At 44.7% G+C, this 17,298-nt stretch overlaps 1 pseudogene; it reads right to left on the reverse strand.

The window, feature by feature from the left end:
- Window positions 1–14,050: 14,050 nt before the first annotated feature.
- Window positions 14,051–14,859, reverse strand: LOC115323793 (annotated as a pseudogene).
- Window positions 14,860–17,298: the final 2,439 nt, after the last annotated feature.

Here is a 17,298-nt window from a genome sequence, read left to right on the forward strand (position 1 = left end):
CAGGTGGTGCTTTATAGTCATTGCCAGTATAAAAGGGCTGCTCGTTGCACTAAATGGGACGCGCGTCATGCGCAATGTTTCAGTTCCGAATTTGTGGGATTTCTGTTAGGGAACGTGCGTACCACAACAAGCGAAGGGAATCGCGATCCTCCTGCTTGATCAGAATCTGTAAGAAGGCCTCCTCAATATCTGCAATGAAGGCAATCGTATGGCGTCGGAACTTGATGATCAGCTGTAACATGTCCGGATTAAGGCTTGGGTCCGTAGAGGATGCGTCGTTGAGGGACAGACAGCCCGGTGCCCTTGCAAAAGCATCAAACACGATGCGTATCTTAGTTGTAGAACTGTCAGGTCTAAAAACAGCACGATGAGGCATGTAGTAAACTCGTTTCCAAGGGGTGTCGACCTCGCTCTCTGGCACTCTTTCAGGAAAGCATTCTTTCAGGCAGCTACGGATCGCTGAGTCGTACTGCGTGCAGTCCTTCGGTTTCGCCTCTTAAACGCCGAACCAAATTGTCCAGACGCTGCTGTGCCACGGCTTTGTTGTTCTTTAGGGGTCAATCTAGGGGCTTCCACGGGAGGTTTGCCTCATAACGGCCCATAAATAAAGCTAGGGAGGAAGCGAAATCTTCTCTCACTTGTTCTTCCTCTTTTCCGCGCGGAGAGTCGTTCACGGAAATTCCGAGGCTTTGCAACTCCCAAAAGGCTCGAAGTTCGTTTGAGAGGCTTAATGTCGGTTTTGCTACTCCGGTGTTCAGGTCGGCCACAGTAGTGCAGGACAACACAGAAGCCACCTGAGGAACAGGGCCCTGCAGTGTCCAGCCAAAGTCCGTCTTCAGCGCGACCAAGGATCCTTGTATCTTGCGGACTCCCCCGCCCACCATATTCCAATAGTAATCTGCTCCCCTTCCCCCATAGGATTTCAATGCTCCGCGTGGAACCAAGGAAGGGTGAAAGGGTTACATCGGTTAATTCAAGCTCCCCCGCGCCAGCAAGGTCAACCACGTTGTCGGGAAGGACCAACTGGTCAGAACAGATGTTTTCTATTTCAAGGGCTTCTAACCAGTGTTCTTTAAGCGCTGTATTGGCTTTGCAACCACAGTCGCACTAGCCGTCGTTTCCTCGTTGTTCCACGGCTGTTTTGCCGAACGAATAGATGGACACTTCCTCCTTGCCGATTACTTCCAAACTCAGCTCTCGCGAGAGCTGCTCGGTGACGAATGAACGTTGGCTGCCTCCATCAAATAGACAGTAAGCAAAATGCTTCCTGTCTCATCTGTCTACTCATACTTGGGCCATTTGTAACATTACGGCGTTCTTGTTGATGGCATTCAAAGATGCCACGGAGTGCAACTCGGTAGCGCCGGTCGCTCCTTAATGAGACGGATGTGACGTAACACAAAGTGGAGTGATGAAGGGTCGGCCACATTTTGCAGTGAGGGAACCGGTTTCGACATTCTTTTGAGGTGTGTCCTCGCTTCGCGCATCTGTAACACCTCCATTCGCTCCTTAGCCGTTTCTTCTTTTCTTCAATCGGAATCGCAGAGTTTCTTTGCGGCGCTTCATGTAATTCGGAGGAACAAAGAGGGCACCCGTTGCTTGAGGGCTTGGCACCAACTGCGAGGGAAGCAGCAGACCCCTTTCCTCGGAGGTTGTCGCTTGATTGATCTCTGTCGCTGTGCATTTTCAGAGGTTACGGTTGGTCCCGTGTACCGCCGCCGTATGCCTTCTCTTTGCTATCCAGCTCTACACGCATCAATTGCAGGGCAGCCTCAAGATTTGAGCTTTCTGGTGCTTCATTACTAGCACTCTGACTCTTGTATTAGTCCACGGCCAAGTCAGCAGGCAGGAAGCAGAGCAATGCACCACACAGCATCGCCCCGTAGCTGTCAGAGTCGATGCCCAAAGTCCTCAGCGAATCGATGTTGCGATGAACGTGATCGTGTAAACGACGGAGGGCTCCGACGTCACTCAGCGCCTTCACTTTTGGCAGGTTCAGCAGCGGCGTGAAGTGTTCTGCAACAAGGAAATCTTTCTTGCCGAATCTCTCCTTCAGAAGCTCCGCGGCATAGGCGTAGCTGTTCTCCATTGCTTGAACGCCACTTACGGCTGCCGCCGCCTTGCCCGTCAGCACCGTCCGCAGGTACAGAGACTTCTCTAAGCCGGACAGCTCGATGTTGTCGTGGATCGCCTGTCGAAACTGCTCCCAGAGGGGAAGCAAATTCAACTTCTCTCCGTCAAATCGTTGGAGTTCGAGCTTTAGTAGTTTAAGCTGTCCAGCTCGGCTCTGGGTTTGAGTGGTCGGTCGTTCTGTGGTTTCGGAGACCCTGCTCTCGATAGATGACGATGTCCTTGTCTCTAGGCGTGGAAGACGTGTCCGTATTCCGATGATGACACTTTGTGTCCCCCCTGACGGCCCTGTATTCTTCGGCGAGGTTCTCGTTCCTTATGTGAACCTCAATGAGCGCATCTTGCTCCTTGAGTTCCCTTGCCAAGGCATCCAGCTCGTCCGTTATTGCTGCGAGGCGTTCTTCGTGATGAGACCTGAAGTCCTCAATTGACACCGCCGCCTTGATCTCCTCGCTTAGACGTTTAATTTCGGCTCGCGTTACCAACCTTTCCCTCTAGAGCCGCTCCATGTTCGTTGTTCACTGATCTCGTATATTCGCTGGAGTCCCGGGTTTCGGCACCAAAATGTTCGATTATTTAGATTACCCCGGTTTAAAAGCAAGATTTATACAACGTATTTACAGTTTAGACATGGGAAGAACTCTTAAAGGTTGATGTCCTACCAGGCAATGGTTCCAGCTGGGCTTCGTTCGAGCTGGTGGACTTTTTCTTCTTCTTCTCTTCTTAGCACATGCTCCTTCGTCTCTTTTTCTGTGAGTTGTGTAGTCGGGCGCGTATCCACATTTAGCGGGAAATGTCCTCAGTATTTATTCGACGCATTTCTTTGTTGTACAGAGCACCGTTGCAAAAATAAAAAGCTGAGGTCTCAACCACGCGGCCCGCCACCCATTGAGACGCGGCCCGCAGGCAACAACCGGCTGCGAGCCCACGTCCCCATGTCTCGAGAGCTAGAAACGATATACGCCCTAATCATCTCATGTCGTCAATTCATTTCCTCTCAAAACAGCTCTGCTCTTATAGTCTTCATTTCCTTTTTGTTCGGTTTAATTTTTTTTATACTCCGGTTTTTCCCATGCTATTTACCTCACACGGCAATTCTTCTACTCTTCTCGCCTTTAGAAAATGTCACCATTAAAAAAAAAGTATTTTCTGAGATCGCTGCAATTAAAATCGATAGAAACGCAGGAACTGTTATATGAATAATGTTTTTTTTTTAGAGATGCTAAGTTCAATTAGTTTTTGAGTGAACTGAGCAATGTGAACGACATTGTGATTTCTCCCTAATTATATTTAAAGAGTAAAATATACCGGGTCGTGGGTGGGGCGGCGCCATTCTAACATTTGAATCATAACAGGTAAGGGCCCAAAGTGGTCTGGTAAACAAATCAAAGTTAAAGATATCACTGACGAAACTTCGAGTTTACAGAAAGCAGAAAGCACGAGGCTTCTTTTTTATGAAATCTTTATAAAATTTTTACTAAATCTTTATAAAAATAAGTTTGAGAACCCTGGTATAGAGTATTGTTCGGCTCTAACGGCATACAGCCTATATGACGCGTGACAATCCAGTACAACCAAGGAAGAACGCGTTTGCTCAGGTGTAAGATGTCGTTCTGATAACTTTGTAAGTAGAATGCCCGGAGGTACGCTTAGCTCAACGTAGAAGAATATTTCGTTGCATCCAACACCGCCTGTTTTGTCCGTTGGAAACGTATCGAGCAGCGTGCGGCTATAAACGCCAGGCGTGTATACGGAGTGAGACGTCCCACTGCAACCAACGAGGGACACGTTTGCTTAGTTGTGAGATGGAGTTCTGATTGATAGTGTTATAAGCTTCGCTGAGGCATGTTTGGGGATTCTTACAAAGATTAAATCAACAAATAATAAATTGTAGTTAGAATTTCGTTTTACCGACTTGCTTATATATCACAATAAAAAATATAGAAGCTCTTTTTTGAATATTTTGAGATTGAGAGTGGTTCAAAAACGCCACACATGAAAATCGTCAAAACGCACCATCGGCATTTGCTCTTTTTTCAGCATATTTAGAGGCTTAAAGCTCTAAACCAATGCAAATACCTCTAACGGAATGTATTCTGGCTAAAAGAAGGGTGTGAAGAGAATGCGACGCGAGAAAAGGAAAAAAAAAATTAAAACGGTTCTTTTTTTATACAGTGTGCTGAAATTGATCGAAACGTGAAAACCCTCTCTGTTTCATAATTTATTTCTCAATATTCGTACGAGATAAAAAGACAAACTTTGTTTTATTTGGAAGGCAATGAAAGGTTCTACACGTGGTATTATTTTAAAAGCGATACTCAACATATTCGAGTAAAACAAAAATCCACAATTTAGGTCATAGTTGTTCGCGGAGGCGTGTTTGGGAATTTTTACAAAGATTGGAGCGCCGAATAATAAATAGTAATTATAATGTCGTCTTACCTACTTGTATATATATAACACTAAAAAGGTATAGACGCTCTCTTTTGAATACTTTGAGATTGAGAGTGATTCAAAACGCCACACACGACAAACGTCAAAACCTCGTCATTCTTTCCTGCTTCTTTGAGATTTTTTTTCCTCGGAAACTAAACACACTCTTAAAAAAAAGGGTGCGCAAAGGGACCGATCGCCATCTTTCATCCCCGCGACCCTAGCGCCCCCTATTCAGAAGCGGTAACTCGAGCAGTTCGTCCCGCGGGCATTTCGTTGCTCCCGTCTGGAGTTGATCCCCTAACGAATACTTTAATCCCCTCGTTCATAATGGCTGCCGCAGGCCTTCGATGAAGTGGGCGAAGCATCACTCGAGTAGCTATTTTGGAAAGGACCCTTGGCAAAACAAGATTTTGGCCTCGGGATTTAGAAATTGTGACTACACGCGCATATTTGGTGAATGTTTCCGACCGCGAAAAACATGAGAAAGGAATCCGAGCGAAGCGGAGGCGCCGGTTTCGAGGCTACCTACTCTCCCACTGCCGCGCGCGCGCCGGAGTTTGAACTGGAGGTGACGGTTGACCCAGTTGACCTCTGGCGGTGCGGTGGAAGCTTCGTCGGATGCAGTCGGAGTGGCGACCGATTGAACGGTGAGTTTTGATTGCTTTGGCTACTTGTAGAGCAGCAGAAATGTTATAGTCATTTCAGAACGTACCTCATAAAGTCGCAGGGTTACCCTGTACGATAGGCGTTCGCTCTCTGACGCGGTCGGGTGCGTACTCGTCCATGTTAGCGTGCAAACGAGGCCTAGCACTTCAAAACTAGACCCGGCTGCAATCAGTTCGTCAAACAAACGATGTTACACCGGCAGATGGTTTCGTAGACGCAGCAGCGTTTTAATGCCACTTAGGTTCATCGAAAAGTACCCGTGTTCGTTTCATCGACCAGCCTTGCGACGCTTCATCGGAAGCGTCTTTCCGCACATACCGCCTCGGTCGGCGACCAAGGCGATGCGAGCTTGACGAAACCGTTGCGGTTCGCACGAGGCCTGGTGCGAGTTCGCGCCTCGATAGTAAAGTTTCGCGCTTACGCTCTTAGGCGAAAGGTATGGTCGTATCCGGTATGCGTAAATAAACATGTTCTCGATCAATATTAAAGTGTCCCCGAGCGGAGCGAAGGGTTTCAGCGCGTAGTGCGGACGGTTTGAAAGCGGCGATCGCAAATTCATTTGTGGCGTATCAGAGTCGCCTGGGCAAGTCCGAGGTAGGCTTGCGGCGAACGAAATTAAACCAATAATGCAATCCCTGTGGTGAAAAAAACAAAACAAAGTCGACTAAACGTTGTAGGAGCACGTATCGACGAAATTAAGCGGTGCCGCGAAGTCGTGCACGCGCGCGTTTAGTGAAGCATTATTTTATGTTTTTACTTTCTCTGCGGGTTTCCGAGTGTCTTTCGGCCCTCTATGTTTCGGCCGATGCTGGTCGGCTCCGCGGCACAGTTTATAGTTTCAACCATGGTCGGGAATCACCAAATTGGAATTGAACTTGAACGCTGTAAGGATGCACTTGTCTATAGAGCCCAGCGTGGAGGTGTTTTGTCTTGTAATACTTCTGCTTTTGAGATCCTCACTTCGGAGTTTGGTTTCGCCCTGTGTAACTTGTGCTCGTGGCTTCGAAATGTGTTTTGTATTCTTCAAAGCTGCTCTTGTAATCTTCGTTCAAAAGTGTTTTTTTTTTTTTGTTTTTTTGTGCTTGTTATTGATAGCTGTGTTTCCTTTAGGCTCTGAGCATTTTCATTGCTTTGGACTCTGAGCATTTTCAAACAGTCTGGTTAGGACACGCGTGTCAAAAAATTAAAATTTTTTTTTTGTTTATTCGCGTAAAATTAGAGCAATATTTATTTATTTTTTATTTATTTACTGCAAGTACCCGCAGGGTCCCGAAGGCATTACAGAGGGGGATAGGCACATACATAAAATAAAGATAGTAATATAGTAACAAGTGAACAATATTAAATATGCAACAAACAAAGAAAAACAACAGGTCATGGGTCACTGCTAAAATAATTAGTGAATGCGCGAGACGCGATTTAGTCGGTAATCACGTTCTTTCCACTTGTTTTCTTTCGGGTGCGGGGAGGAGAGGTGGATTGCCTTGGCCATCGCGTTGAGGTGGAGAAATGGTATGCCAAACTTATTGAGGGGGAAATTGCGTATTACCATTCCGTGACGTCATGGAATTAATAGAAAATTAATCTTGCGCCGTCAATATTGCTAAAAAATGTTTTTGCGCAAAATTAATTTTTTTGGCACTTGTGTCCCATACAAACTGTTTAAAAGAATTATTTTTTTCATGGGTCCTTTAGGGTGCAATTTTCCCGTCTTGACTGTCGTTCAATTTCGCATCAATAAATTCTGGTTATGACAGACGCTATGCTTTATGACAGTATCTGACATAAAGCATAGGGTAATACCACATAGCATCGTCATTTTGAAACAGAATTAGCCGCAATCAAAAATAAAAAATCACGTAAAATAATTTTGCACATGCCATGAACAGTTGTTATCACGACACAAAATGTTTCTATAGCTTCATTTAAAGGACACTTTAATTTTGAGTTGGCCTAGCACCTCCTAAATACCAATACCTTAGCCCTTAATTTTCTTTCTCGATTATCATATTTCAGTGCAGGTTATATAGTGGACAGTGCTATGTTTGCATTGGCCTAGAACTCGTGTTCAGTTGGTGAGAATACATGTTCCAGCTGTATGCAAATGCAGCACTTTTTCCAGTCTGCCTTGCGATGACCTATGGGAGGGGGTAGAATCCAGCAACACTAACGCCTTGCGATCTAGGAGGCATTGAACTAACTGAGTAATCTCTGATTATTGAGCTCCTTAAACTATTGATTTCGGCCTTGTAGGCTTCTTTGTCTCTTGAATGTTATTAGAAAAATACTTTTGATGTAGCAAAAAAATTCGACCACAGGTGGAGAACAGACAAATGGAAAAGGGTTGATTTATGAGGAGAGGTTTAGGGCGAAAACGAGCTGGTGCTAGTTAATTAAGACTGTGTCTGCCTGTCCTTTCTTTTTCGAAATCTCTGAGTGTTTTTACTATGTTCAAGGTTGGTTTACTTCGTTCCTTCTAATTTTAGGAAGCTGCAAGCATCCTCGCCCACGACTGAAGATTGAAATTTCATAGCCGGCCACATGGACGCAATGAGAAGAGAAAGGAAGGGAGCGACTACGTATATGGAGATGGTGAAAGATGCCATGGAGAAGACTTTTTGGGCAAGGAGGGTACATCAGCATACACCCTACAATCTTTAACATCGTAGACGAGTATCCAGCCCTAAAGCTCACAGACCAGGTAATATGTTGCTTACTAACGATGTTGCTCATGCTTTTAGGAGCAGTAAGTTCCCTGATATGACCACGACCACCCCCCTTATGGTGCATTCGCGCCGCTAGCGAATGGAAGCTCCTGCAGGGAGATCTCGGTGACGCGGTTGGGGAAAATGTTCCCCAACGCACAGATCTGCTTTGCGGTTGCGGCTCCAGTCCTGGCATAAATGCGCCGTTGGTCCTGTCATGGTGAAGTCTGGCACCGTGATGGGTCTCCTTTTTTTATCCTACTTACATCAATTACGATTTTGTTACAACTAATAAGTCATGATTTTTCTTCGCTTTTTTTCTTTTAAAAAGAGCAGTTTACAAATATCTTCAAGTAGACTGAAGATGTGAAAATACTTTTTCTTGCAGATCTTTGCAGTGTCTTTTTGTATTAGTACTGGCGCCAAGGCAAAGGAGCGATTTATGAATGTTGCCTCAGAAAACCTGCCAACTGTTCTCATGTTGACTGAGGGAAAACCAAGACCGACCCTGTTCTGCGAGATCAGCGTAAGGCTTCATGATGCAGAAGATATAAAAAAATATGCACTCTACCCTTTGTTGTATTACACTTTTCTTTCTCAGCACATTTGCAGTAAATGAAGCCGTTGGTCGTCTTTTGCTATTAATTTCCTTCCAAGGGCTCAGCTTACGGGTTGGCAGAAACTATGGGCTCTCTGGACAAGTTTTCTTATTCTTGAATTGATATTAGGGTGTCTACAATATGTTTTAGTGCTGTGAAACGAGCCAGAACAATTAGATCCTTCATGTAGAAAGCTCAATTAAGATTTAACCGAATGTGAATTTTTCCTGCAGAAATTTCAAAGCTTAGCTCCCTTCACATGAAAAATAAGACTAACAAACTGACCAGTGTCAATAGCAGTCATGTCTGCAGATGATGGAGTTAGCGATGGTTGTAACTCCCGGTAGGCACAACGAGCAGATGAGATCGCCTTCTGCTTCCTGTGTTTAGAACAAAATGACGTCGCCGTTTACAAGCATTGCTAACGCTGCAAGCATGTCCACCGTACGCCCTGCCAAGTTGGTCTAATTTTTCACAGGAAGGAGGCGAAATTCCTTACAATTTCAACAGGTAACATGCACATTCAGTGAATGCTTTAACTTTTAATGTGGAGGCACCAATTTTTCGGGCTCGTTCCGCAGCACTAAAAACCATTGTAGATTTCTATATATATGATAGTCATGTAAAATTTCGCCAAATTCTTCAGTGCCATGATGGCAGTATTTTCTTGTATACTTGTGATGTGCAATTGTGTTCATTTACAGTGTTGTGTAGTTCTAGAATAAATATATTTCCACAATGAAAGTGCTAGTTCTTTTTCTACAGATAGCTGGTGCGACGTGTTTCGTAAAATGATGTGTTAGCTGTTAAAGCCTGCCTGAAAGTTCTACGAGTGTTGTTCGCATATCCAGTCTTCGCAGCTTTTTTAACGACAAAGGCTTGCTTTTTCCAAATAAAGGTGTGCGGCTTTTCATATGTACTGCAATATTTAGCTGTGAATGGGAGTGAAAGGTCTGCGGTATTGAATACCTCCCTCCTCTGAAAAGACACTTTGTGCAACTTTTCAGAAGATATACCTTTTCAAACAAGTTGCACAATCTGCCTTTTTTGAATAGGAAGCTGTTCAATGCCGCAAACCTTTCACTCCTATTCACAGCTGAGGGTCTCATTACTAGTAATTTCGGCTTTAAAAGTGTCAAAATTCGTCCACAAAAGGACGAAAATTACTCTCTCATTACTATAAAATTAATCCCTAAACGGGTCGAAATTGATCCTCAAAGGGACGAAATTTACTCCCTGAGTACTGTAAAATTCATCCCTAAAAGGGTCAAAATTGATCCTCAAAGGGACGAAAGTTACTCCCCCGTCTTTATAAGTATCATCCCTTTAAGTGGCAAAATTAATCCCCAAAGGGACGAAATTTAGTCCCCAATAAAACAAAAGTTAGTCCCCCAATCACCACTGTTGATCCCCAAAGGGATCAAGGTTACTCCCCCAATTATAAACATGACGGCGCTCAAGGGACCATAATTAATCCCCTCAAGAGTTAAACTTAGTCCTTGATGCCCTGCTGTAGGGATCAAAAGCACTCCTTTTAACGGTTCAAAACTTTGGCCTCAAGGGATCAATGGAAAGGGACTAAAAGAAAAGGGAGGGACTAAACCGCGGTTTTGTCGTTTTTGGGGGATCACTCTCAGTGACATCGATTTAGTCCCCAAAAAGGACGAAGTACTACTCCTTTTTTTTTAAGAGTGCATACCAGGACATTAAAATAAAAAGGATTGTTATTCTTGGAACATGCGCCACGAAATAAAAATATCTGAAGCAAAATAAAAACTACGACTGCCCCTCGTTGTCTGAATCCAAACGAAACCGCCCATATATATAAATATGTCTCCGCGGTGAGGAAGTTGAACAGGCCGCTTGGACGTGAAAGAGAAGTTGAGAATCTCGAGGAAGGGCCTTTAATGCACCAATGTTTCAAGCGGAGACCTCTTTCCTTCAGGGTGGGATGGAGTGTAAAATGCCCTCTTCTTGTTGGCGTTCGTGTGGAAGGGGAAGAGTGGCTATGAGGTGTACTACAAATATTCGAAAGAGGAGCAACAAAACGATCAGTAAACCACTGAAAAAAGTAATTATAAACAATCATAATTAAAATAATTAAAACTAAATAAATTGGTTTACAGTATTTGCCACACTGTTTGTCACAGTTCATAAGCGCAATCGCCCCCGAGCAGCGCAGAATGAGGATGTGTTCGCGATTAACGCAGCTTCGTGAGCATAGATCTAGGCAGCGCAAGAGTGCTGTAGCGGTGTTTAGTTCATTATTTATGTCATATTTTAATTATGCTCACGCGACCAGTAATTTAACGCAGCGGAAGGATTGCCACAGGACGCACGCTCACTAGGATGTTCACGGGAGGCGTGGAATGAGTTCGCGCTGGCAGGCGCCTTTGGCGTAACAATGTGATAAACGCGCACGGATAGCACAGTCCGTGCAGAACCGAAACAATTGTATGGCTTCGGCCCTACACAGACCGTGGCAGCCAAGTGAGTACGCCTGGACTTGCGTTGATTCCACAAGCCACAGAATTGAATTTTTGAATAAAAAAAGCGTCCTTCAATTTCACTTCACTCCACTTCACTTTATTACCTTAAAGACCCCCCATCAGGGGGTACTACATAAGGGGTGGGTACACATGGATTAGTTCTTGGGTGCCATAAATATTCCGAGAGAGATATGAGTTGCTACATTTTCCATGAATGTTGATGGGGAGGTGATGGCAGCGATGTTGTGGGAAAGGCCGTTCCAGTCTAAGGCTGCGCGGGGAAAAAAAATAGGAAAAAAAATGTGACAGTACGGGCGCGTGGGCGTGCCACTTGGAGCGGATGACCAGTGCGTTCAGAAATGCGTGCCGGCGGTATGATGTAAGGCATGGAGCCAAGCGGAGAATAATAGAACTTGTGAAACAAAGAAAGGGTGGTGGTGCGACGACGGGTAGAGAGGCTAGGCAAGTTTGATTCTGTTTTCAGGGAAGATATGCTGACGTTATATGAATACGAGGAATGAATGAATCTAGTAGCGCGATTTTGAACGGCTTCAAATGCGTTTATGAGATATACTTGGTGCGGGCTCCAGATTGCGGGCGCATATTCCAGCTTTGACCTGAGAAGTGATTTGGAGGCGAGTAATTTCACATGTTGGGGGGCGTGACGGAGGTGACGATTTTAAAATCCCAATGTTTTGTTTGCAGATGAGATAACATTAGTAATATGCGTGCGCCAGGATGGATTGTTGCACAGAGTGACGCCGAGGTATTTATATGACCCTCCGATTTCTACGGGTACGTTAGCGATAGCGTAAGAGAAGAGAAGGGGATTGCGGCGGCGATGAAGGGACACGAGTTTACATTAATTAATGTTTAGCTGCATAAGCCAATCGTCACACCATTCTTGTACGTGGTTAAGATCATCTTGGAGAGATTGTTGGTCAGTAACGTTAGTCACAGAGCGATAGATAACACAATCGTCAGCAAACATACGGATATGACCAGACCCATGAAGCGGTAAGTCGTTAATGTATATTAGGAACAAGAGGGGACCAAGGACGGATGCTTGGGGGACGCCTGATGCAACTGGAAGTGAATGAGAGGGCTGGTTGTTAACAAGAACAGACTGAGAGCGATTATTCAGGAACTCTTTAATCCAATATAAGATATAAGAGTTTAAATTTAACTGAGAAAGTTTTAGAAGCCAACGTTTATGCGGTACTTTATCGAATGCTTTCGCGAAGTCCAGGAAAATGACGTCAGTCTTTAGATTAGAATCAATATTAACATGCAGATCATGAAGGAAAATAGCCAGCTGGGTTTTGCAAGAAAAGCCTTTTCGAAACCCGTGTTGCGACGGGAGAAAAAGATTAATCGAGTCTAGAAAATGTATTACTTGGGAGTAGACGACGTGTTCCATAATTTTGCAAGGCACGCTCGTTAAAGAGATAGGATGGTAACTTCGTGGAGAATCTTTGTAACCTGATTTGTAGATTGGAACGACCTTACACATTTTCCAGTCCTCCGGTATGATGCCTGTGGTGAGAGACTGAGTGAACAGTAAGCAGAAATACGCCGTGCTGGCATACCTAGTATTTTTCAGGAATTTAGAGTTGATTTCATCTACGCCGGCTGACGATGAAAGTTTGATATTTTTGATTACATAAGAAATGCCATCTGCGAAAAGTGACGGGGGCATTGCTCTCACTATGTTAGTAACGAACATGGGAAATGATGTGTACGATTCTTCGGTGAAAACTCATGAAAAAAGAGTGTGTAACATGTTCGCGCACTCCGGATCATTAGCAACTTCACCCGATTCTTTTCTAACGGAAATATTGTGCGTCTGCAAAAGGTTTACAATTTGCCAGAACTTCCTGGGGTTGTTGAGTAGGATATTAGGTAGGTCGGTGTGAAAAAATGAGCACTTAGCGCATCGGATGGCAGACAGATACGCGTATTCAGCTGCATAGTATTTGTCCCTCGCACACGGGGTTGTCCTTTGCTCGGCTGCACGGAATAGTCTTTTTTTTTTTTTTTTCTAGCCTTTTTAGAGTTTTGGTGAACTATGGTTTTTGGCAATTGGCGCGAAAGCTGACTCTCGGAATCAATTTATTTACCAGTTCTTCTACCTTGTTTTTGAAAATCAACCAATTTTCGTTTATGGATCGGTCATGAAAAGATGACTCAAAAGATCTGAAAGACGTGGTCAATTCATTATTTATGGCGTCGTAATTTCCTTTATCATAGAAACGAATCGTTTTCTTGTATGTTTGGCGTGCTATCGGAAGAAACTCGAAAACAGCGTGAATAACTCCGTGGTCACTGATTTCGCGGATGAAAGTAATGGATGATAAGCTGTCCGGCTGACTTGTTAGTATTAGATCTAGAATGTTTGCAGATTCGTTTGATATGCGTGTTGGTTCTGATACCAATTCGGCGAGATTAAAGTTGAGAAATACTTCCATGAATTGCCTCGTTTCTGCGTTACCCACAGTTAGATTTGACGAGCTTGTCCAATCAGCGTTCGGGTAATTAAAGTCTCGAAAAGGAGGATATGTGCGTTAGGGTGTTCTGCTGTAAGTTGACTCAAGATGTTATTGAGCTTAAGGGGAAAGTCGGGACTGTTAGGCGGGGGTCTATAGCATACGCCGAGTAGAACAGTTTGAGGAGCTTTTTGGCAGATAAGCCATAATATTTCTAGGTCAGACATAATGTCGAGAGCAGAACATGACAAATGTTGGCTGACGGCAATAAGGACGCCTCCCCCTCGAGTGCCCTTACGATCGTTACGAAAGTGGTTGAAATTCGGTAGATCAGCCAACACGTCACAGTCTGTGACGTCATTAGTCAGCCATGTTTCAGTTAATGTCAGTAAATTGCTGGCAGATGACGACACAAGATTGGACACGAGTTCGCGCTTCTCAAGGAAACTACGTGTGTTAGTAAAGATTGCAGAAAAATAAAGGTTTGTTCGGGCAGTAGTCTGAGGGTGTTTTTTTACTCACTGATAGCGGGGTGATCACTATGCTATTTCTTTTACAGTTTCTGTTGCCTCATCAAAAACATAACGTTTAGAACCGATGAACAGGGTTTTGTAGTGGAGAGAAAACGCGACAGATTCGAATTTAGCAAAAGCAACAAGGTGCCTCCGAGCGTTACGAACAGGACGAGAGACGTCTTCGCCAATGCTGTAACTTGTGCCCTTCAACTTTGGGCCATTTGAAAGGTTGAACTCTTTGGTTTTGGAAAAGACGAATTTTACAATTATTGGGTGGCACTGGTCAGCTGTATAACGCCCGAGGCGATGTGTACGTTCTATTTCTTTAAGGTTCGAAGTGACGTTGAAGATATCAAAACAGTGGCGAACGACTCTCTGTTCCGACTGGGCAAACGTTTCTGAGGCAGTGGGATCGGGAAGACCATAAAAAATCAAGTTGTTTCGGCGGGAGCGATTCTCGGCATCGTCCAAACGGGCCTCCAGGGCACAGACCTGGCGAGCCGTCTGGGCGGTGTCGGCTCGGGTCGTCTCTAGTTCAGTTCGCACAGTTGCAAGGCTTTGGTAGTGGCCTTCTAGTTCGGCCATTCACTTGCTGAGTTCAGACATTGTTTTGTCGGTTGTTTGCAGCTGGAATTTGAGGCCTTGTACCTCAGCAAGTAGTTGAGACTGACCGGCAGACATTTTTTGCAGTTCAACAAGCACGGCATCGTCCGGCCCTGGGTTTTTTCTACGTCGCCTGACAGCAGCAGTAAAGAACGGACAACATGAACGCATTCAACACAGACGGCAAGGCAACACTGCGGGCTCGGCAGCTGTACTAAAAAGTAGTTACTAGATTTCTTAGCAAAAAGACCATACGGTTTACCAACCTGCATGGCGAAGACAAGCGGATTAGTGGACTGTGTTGTAGCACAGCCACCGAGCCCACAGAGCGCTGCCGGTGGTCGTCGTTGCTTTATAGGTGCAGCGTCTGGACGTGTTGGTGTCGATTGTGCCTTCAATGCTTGGTCGAGGATGCAGTGCTCCAGTGGAGGCGTAGCCATACGTGATGACTCACTGACGGACGGCAGGTAGTAGCCATTCACGCTGTGCCCGTGGGAAAGGAGTGCACATCCCGGGCTGTCGTCCGAGAGAGCAGTCAGCAGTGTAGGAAACAGCGCGTGGGTGATGACAGAAGCAAAAACCTGCATGGCGAAGACAAGCGGATTAGTGGACTTTGTTGTAGCACAGCCACCGAGCCCACAGAGCGCTGCCGGTGGTCGTCGCTGCTTTATAGGTGCAGCGCCTGGACATGTCGGTGTCGATTGTGCCTTCCATGCTTGGTCGAGGATCCAGTGCTCCAGTGGAGGCGCAGCCAGACGTGATGACTCACTGACGGACGGCAGATAGTAGCCATTCACGCTGTGCCCATGGGAGAGGAGTGCACATCCCGGACTGTCGTCCGAGAGGGCAGTCAGCAGAGTAGGAAACAGCCCGTGGGTGATGCAAAAGCAAAAACCTGCACGGCGAAGACAAGCGGGTTAGTGGACTTTGTTGTAGCACAGCCACCGAGCCCACCTCCCACCTATCGTGATCGGAGCTAAACCCATATTCAAGGAGGATTATACGAATTTTGTCAGTGCTGTGTTCTTTGAGATTCATATGCTTTGAGAAAGGGAACGTGGGCATGAACTGGACACGAGACTGTGACTTTTAAACCGCAACCGAAATTAAGTACTGGTTTGTCCTATATAATCCAATAACCCATGTTGCATAATTTACAGCGTAAAATAGAAATAACGTTACGCGTACCACAGTTGAGGTTACCTGTGATTTTGAAAGAAAAGTCGGAGTTCGCGCTAGTGACAAGATCGATGGTTTTTAAATATTTGCAAATCTCACACCTGGGCGTTTAGCAAGGTCTAGAACTAGAAATGTCCAAAGTCCTGTAGTTTGGTGCACTAAAATGTCCTTAAGTTTTCTACCTCCTCGATAGACCACGTGAAGTGATATCGGAAAAAGCGTGTGCAGTTTTTCGCTTTGTTGCAAAATACTATGATGTTTCCTGGGGTTATTGTTTAAATTCGGAAGGCGGGCTGAATATGTAACCACTAGGTTTGTGGGCTGGTCTTGTGACACTTGAGGTTGGTTTTGATTAATAATTTGTTCTCGGTTGAGGGCTCGTGCTCTTTCAATGGCCTTATCGACAATGTTGGTGGATAATTCTACTTAGATAGTACGAGTTTTAGATTGCTTTCGTTGCGTTCGAATTCATTTAAATTAGAGCATATCCTCCCGAATCCATGGGCTTGAGGAAAAGAAATAATTGTTTTACAATGTTTAGGGTGGAAGCTCTAGAAGTGCAGGTACTGTTGACGATCCGTCGGCTTTTTGAAAAGTTTTGTTAAAAGAGCATTCTCGGTGATATCTAGTGTCACGTCAAGAACATCATGAATCAACCAAATTGCCATCTTAATGAAGAACAGCAGTGCTCGTTTTAGAATAACTATGCGAAAAATTAATACTGGGGTGGAGATCGTTGAAGTCCGGAATGAAGTCTAGGATTTCTGACCCACCATAAAGATATCATCAATGTAGCGCTGATAAAATAGATGTTGCAGAAAGCGGCTAGACAAGAAACGAGACTCTAGATTGGCTATAACCACTTTTTGATAATTAGGGGCCAGCTTTGTGCCCATAGCATTTCCCCGAGTCTGTAGAAAGTGCCTTTCTTCAACTTCGAAGTTGTTATATCCTATAACTAACCTGGTAAGTTTCTCGAGGAAGTCGTTGTTCACACGAAATGTGGGAGGGTCATTGCTATTCGCCTTGATTACTGCTTCAATGCCATCCTGGTGAGGGATGTTTGTATATAAGGACGCAGCATCCTTGGTGACCAGGACTGTGTCAGTGGGAATTCCAAGTTCTGTTATTTTTCGGAAGCAGTATTTTGTGTCCTTGACGTAAGATGGCATCGTAGGAGGAAGGTTTATCATAAAGAAGTCTACAAAGTTTGAAATTTTCTCTGTCACCGTGTTTATACCAGATCCAATTGGTCCTCCAGGGTTTTCTTGTTTGTAAATTTTGGGTACTGTATAAAAGCGGCCAGCCTTTGAATGGGCGGGCCTCATTGCTTTATGCATATCATCCGAAATGTCTCCATTATCAAGCATTAAGTCCAAAGTTTTCGTTATTATTTTGTTGTTTCATTAGTTGCTGAAAGCCCTCATCCAGGTAGTCTTGCTTATCCATAAAGACTATAGCTCCTTCTTTATCAGCAGGTTTAATAATAA

The sequence above is a fragment of the Ixodes scapularis genome, unplaced genomic scaffold, assembly GCF_016920785.2.
Source record: "Ixodes scapularis isolate PalLabHiFi unplaced genomic scaffold, ASM1692078v2 PGA_scaffold2__306_contigs__length_199485367, whole genome shotgun sequence".
Lineage (NCBI taxonomy): Eukaryota > Metazoa > Arthropoda > Arachnida > Ixodida > Ixodidae > Ixodes > Ixodes scapularis.